The following is a 6,538-nucleotide window of genomic DNA, read 5'->3' as shown; positions in this document are numbered from 1 at the left end:
TACATTGGATGTCAAGACACGTGGAAAAAACGTACAAAACAAGAGATTGGAGACATCAAGATTTTCGACGAATTTTTGAAGAATTTTCAAATTTTCAGATAGGAGGTTCCAGATAAGGTCAAAAACTACATACTCAGATCTTCACCAAACGTTGCCTGGATACTTTGCATGTCAAGACACGTGGAAAAAACGTACAAAACAAGAGATTGGAGACATCAAGATTTTCGACGAATTTTTTAAGAATTTTCAAATTTTCAGATGGGAGGTTCCAGATAAGGTCAAAAACGACATACTCAGATCTTCACCAAACTTTGCATGGATACATTGGATGTCAAGACACGTGGAAAAAACGTACAAAACAAGAGATTGGAGACATCAAGATTTTGGACGAATTTTTTAAGAATTCTCAAATTTTCAGAAAGGAGGTTCCATATAAGGTCAAAAACTACATACTCAGATCTTCACCAAACTTTGCATGGATACATTATGTGTCAAGACACGTGGAAAAAACGTACAAAACAAAAGATTGGAGACATCAAGATTTTGGTCGAATTTTTTAAGAATTTTCAAATTTTCAGATGGGAGGTTCCAGATAAGGTCAAAAACTACATACTCAGATCTTCACCAAACTTTGCAGGGATACATTAGATGTCAAGACACGTGGAAAAAACGTACAAAAAAGAGATTGGAGACATCAAGATTTTGGACGAATTTTTTAACAATTTTCAAATTTTCAGAAAGGATGTTCCAGATAAGGTCAAAAACGACATACTCAGATCTTCACCAAACTTTGCAGGGATACATTGGATATCAAGACACGTGGAAAAAACGTACAAAACAAGAGATTGGAGACATCAAGATTTTCGACGAATTTTTTAAGAATTTTCAAATTTTCAGATAGGAGGTTCCAGATAAGGTCAAAAACTACATACTCAGATCTTCACCAAACGTTGCAGGGATACTTTGCATGTCAAGACACGTGGAAAAAACGTACAAAACAAAAGATTGGAGACATCAAGATTTTCGACGAATTTTTTAAGAATTTTCAAATTTTCAGATGGGAGGTTCCAGATAAGGTCAAAAACGACATACTCAGATCTTCACCAAACTTTGCATGGATACATTGGATGTCAAGACACGTGGAAAAAACGTACAAAACAAGAGATTGGAGACATCAAGATTTTGGACGAATTTTTTAAGAATTCTCAAATTTTCAGAAAGGAGGTTCCATATAAGGTCAAAAACTACATACTCAGATCTTCACCAAACTTTGCAGGGATACTTTGGATGTCAAGACACGTGGAAAAAACGTACAAAACAAGAGATTGGGGTGATCAAGATTTTGGACGAATTTTTTAAGAATTTTCAAATTTTCAGATGGGAGGTTCAATATAAGGTCAAAAATTACATACTCAGATCTTCACCAAACTTTGCATGGATACATTGGATGTCAAGACACGTGGAAAAAACATACAAAACATAGGATTCGGAACATCAAGATTTTGGTCGAATTTTTTAAGAATTTTCAAATTTTCAGATAGGAAGTTCCATATAAGGTCAAAAACTACATACTCAGATCTTCACCAAACATTGCAGGAATACATTGGATGTCAAGACACGTGGAAAAAACGTACAAAACCAGAGATTGGGGTCATCAAGATTTTGCACGGATTTTTTAGGAATTTTCAAATTTTCAGATGGGAGGTTCCAGATAAGGTCAAAAACTACATACTCAGATCTTCACCAAACTTTGCAGGGATACATTGGATGTCAAGACACGTGGAAAAAACGTACAAAACAAGAGATTGGAGACATCAAGATTTTGGACGAATTTTTTAAGAATTTTCAAATTTTCAGATAGGAGGTTCCATATAAGGTCAAAAACTACATACTCAGATCTTCACCAAACTTTGCAGGGATACATTGGATGTCAAGACACGTGGAAAAAACATACAAAACATAGGATTGGTGACATCAAGATTTTGGACGAATTTTTTAAGAATTTTCAAATTTTCAGATAGGAGGTTCCATATAAGGTCAAAAACTACATACTCAGATCTTCACCAAACTTTGCAGGGATACATTGGAGGTCGAGACACGTGGAAAAAAAGTACAAAACAAGAGATTGGGGTCATCAAGATTTTGGACGGATTTTTTAGGAATTTTCAAATTTTCAGATGGGAGGTTCCAGATAAGGTCAAAAACTACATACTCAGATCTTCACCAAACATTGCAGGGATACATTGGATGTCAAGACACGTGGAAAAAACGTACAAAACAAGAGATTGGAGACATCAAGATTTTGGACGAATTTTTTAAGAATTTTCAAATTTTCAGATAGGAGGTTCCATATAAGGTCAAAAACTACATACTCAGATCTTCACCAAACTTTGCAGGGATACATTGGATGTCAAGACACGTGGAAAAAACGTACAAAACAAGAGATTGGAGACATCAAGATTTTCGACGAATTTTTTAAGAATTTTCAAATTTTCAGAAAGGATGTTCCAGATAAGGTCAAAAACGACATACTCATCTCTTCACCAAACTTTGCAGGGATCCATTGGAGGTCGAGACACGTGGAAAAAACGTACAAAACAAGAGATTGGAGACATCAAGATTTTGGACGAATTTTTGAAGAATTTTCAAATTTTCAGATAGGAGGTTCCAGATAAGGTCTAAAACTACATACTCAGATCTCCACCAAACATTGCAGGAATACATTGGATGTCAAGACACGTGGAAAAAACGTACAAAACAAGAGATTGGAGACATCAAGATTTTCGACGAATTTTTGAAGAATTTTCAAATTTTTAGATAGGAGGTTCCAGATAAGGTCAAAAACTACATACTCAGATCTTCACCAAACGTTGCAGGGATACTTTGCATGTCAAGACACGTGGAAAAAACGTACAAAACAAGAGATTGGAGACATCAAGATTTTGGACGAATTTTTTAAGAATTCTCAAATTTTCAGAAAGGAGGTTCCATATAAGGTCAAAAACTACATACTCAGATCTTCACCAAACTTTGCAGGGATACATTGGATGTCAAGACACGTGGAAAAAACATACAAAACATAGGATTGGTGACATCAAGATTTTGGACGAATTTTTTAAGAATTTTCAAATTTTCAGATAGGAGGTTCCATATAAGGTCAAAAACTACATACTCAGATCTTCACCAAACTTTGCAGGGATACATTGGAGGTCGAGACACGTGGAAAAAAAGTACAAAACAAGAGATTGGGGTCATCAAGATTTTGGACGGATTTTTTAGGAATTTTCAAATTTTCAGATGGGAGGTTCCAGATAAGGTCAAAAACTACATACTCAGATCTTCACCAAACATTGCAGGGATACATTGGATGTCAAGACACGTGGAAAAAACGTACAAAACAAGAGATTGGAGACATCAAGATTTTGGACGAATTTTTTAAGAATTTTCAAATTTTCAGATAGGAGGTTCCATATAAGGTCAAAAACTACATACTCAGATCTTCACCAAACTTTGCAGGGATACATTGGATGTCAAGACACGTGGAAAAAACGTACAAAACAAGAGATTGGAGACATCAAGATTTTCGACGAATTTTTTAAGAATTTTCAAATTTTCAGAAAGGATGTTCCAGATAAGGTCAAAAACGACATACTCAGATCTTCACCAAACTTTGCAGGGATCCATTGGAGGTCGAGACACGTGGAAAAAACGTACAAAACAAGAGATTGGAGACATCAAGATTTTGGACGAATTTTTGAAGAATTTTCAAATTTTCAGATAGGAGGTTCCAGATAAGGTCTAAAACTACATACTCAGATCTCCACCAAACATTGCAGGAATACATTGGATGTCAAGACACGTGGAAAAAACGTACAAAACAAGAGATTGGAGACATCAAGATTTTCGACGAATTTTTGAAGAATTTTCAAATTTTTAGATAGGAGGTTCCAGATAAGGTCAAAAACTACATACTCAGATCTTCACCAAACGTTGCAGGGATACTTTGCATGTCAAGACACGTGGAAAAAACGTACAAAACAAGAGATTGGAGACATCAAGATTTTGGACGAATTTTTTAAGAATTCTCAAATTTTCAGAAAGGAGGTTCCATATAAGGTCAAAAACTACATACTCAGATCTTCACCAAACTTTGCAGGGATACTTTGGATGTCAAGACACGTGGAAAAAACGTACAAAACAAGAGATTGGGGTCATCAAGATTTTGGACGAATTTTTTAAGAATTTTCAAATTTTCAGATGGGAGGTTCAATATAAGGTCAAAAACTACATACTCAGATCTTCACCAAACTTTGCATGGATACATTGGATGTCAAGACACGTGGAAAAAACATACAAAACATAGGATTCGGAACATCAAGATTTTGGTCGAATTTTTAAGGAATTTTCAAATTTTCAGATAGGAGGTTCCATATAAGGTCAAAAACTACATACTCAGATCTTCACCAAACTTTGCATGGATACATTATGTGTCAAGACACGTGGAAAAAACGTACAAAACAAGAGATTGGAGACATCAAGATTTTGGACGAATTTTTGAAGAATTTTCAAATTTTCAGATAGGAGGTTCCAGATAAGGTCTAAAACTACATACTCAGATCTCCACCAAACATTGCAGGAATACATTGGATGTCAAGACACGTGGAAAAAACGTACAAAACAAGAGATTGGAGACATCAAGATTTTCGACGAATTTTTGAAGAATTTTCAAATTTTCAGATAGGAGGTTCCAGATAAGGTCAAAAACTACATACTCAGATCTTCACCAAACGTTGCAGGGATACTTTGCATGTCAAGACACGTGGAAAAAACGTACAAAACAAGAGATTGGAGACATCAAGATTTTGGACGATTTTTTTAAAAATTTTCAAATTTTCAGAAATGCGGTTCCAGATAAGGTCAAAAACGACATACTCAGATCTTCACCAAACTTTGCATGGATACATTGGATGTCAAGACACGTGGAAAAAACGTACAAAACAAGAGATTGGAGACATCAAGATTTTGGACGAATTTTTTAAGAATTCTCAAATTTTCAGAAAGGAGGTTCCATATAAGGTCAAAAACTACATACTCAGATCTTCACCAAACTTTGCAGGGATACTTTGGATGTCAAGACACGTGGAAAAAACGTACAAAACAAGAGATTGGGGTCATCAAGATTTTGGACGAATTTTTTAAGAATTTTCAAATTTTCAGATGGGAGGTTCAATATAAGGTCAAAAACTACATACTCAGATCTTCACCAAACTTTGCATGGATACATTGGATGTCAAGACACGTGGAAAAAAAATACAAAACATAGGATTCGGAACATCAAGATTTTGGTCGAATTTTTTAAGAATTTTCAAATTTTCAGATAGGAGGTTCCATATAAGGTCAAAAACTACATACTCAGATCTACACCAAACATTGCAGGAATACATTGGATGTCAAGACACGTGGAAAAAACGTACAAAACAAGAGATTGGGGTCATCAAGATTTTGCACGGATTTTTTAGGAATTTTCAAATTTTCAGATGGGAGGTTCCAGATAAGGTCAAAAACTACATACTCAGATCTTCACCAAACTTTGCAGGGATACATTGGATGTCAAGACACGTGGAAAAAACGTACAAAACAAGAGATTGGAGACATCAAGATTTTGGACGAATTTTTTAAGAATTTTCAAATTTTCAGATAGGAGGTTCCATATAAGGTCAAAAACTACATACTCAGATCTTCACCAAACTTTGCATGGATACATTATGTGTCAAGACACGTGGAAAAAACGTACAAAACAAAAGATTGGAGACATCAAGATTTTGGTCGAATTTTTTAAGAATTTTCAAATTTTCAGATGGGAGGTTCCAGATAAGGTCAAAAACTACATACTCAGATCTTCACCAAACTTTGCAGGGATACATTGGATGTCAAGACACGTGGAAAAAACGTACAAAAAAGAGATTGGAGACATCAAGATTTTGGACGAATTTTTTAACAATTTTCAAATTTTCAGAAAGGATGTTCCAGATAAGGTCAAAAACGACATACTCAGATCTTCACCAAACTTTGCAGGGATACATTGGATATCAAGACACGTGGAAAAAACGTACAAAACAAGAGATTGGAGACATCAAGATTTTGGACGAATTTTTTAAGAATTTTCAAATTTTCAGATAGGAGGTTCCAGATAAGGTCAAAAACTACATACTCAGATCTTCACCAAACTTTGCAGGGATACATTGGATGTCAAGACACGTGGAAAAAACGTACAAAACAAGAGATTGGGGTCATCAAGATTTTGGACGGATTTTTTAGGATTTTTCAAATTTTCAGATGGGAGGTTCCAGATAAGGTCAAAAACTACATACTCAGATCTTCACCAAACATTGCAGGGATACATTGGATGTCAAGACACGTGGAAAAAACGTACAAAACAAGAGATTGGAGACATCAAAATTTTGGACGAATTTTTTAAGAATTTTCAAATTTTCAGATAGGAGGTTCCAGATGAGGTCAAAAACTACATACTCAGATC

Source organism: Lepisma saccharinum, unplaced genomic scaffold, assembly GCF_977018435.1.
Source record: "Lepisma saccharinum unplaced genomic scaffold, izLepSacc3.1 HAP1_SCAFFOLD_84, whole genome shotgun sequence".
In the NCBI taxonomy this organism is placed as follows: Eukaryota; Metazoa; Arthropoda; class Insecta; order Zygentoma; family Lepismatidae; genus Lepisma; species Lepisma saccharinum.
The sequence above is the reverse complement of the archived record's forward strand: the minus strand, read 5'-3'. Positions refer to the sequence as shown.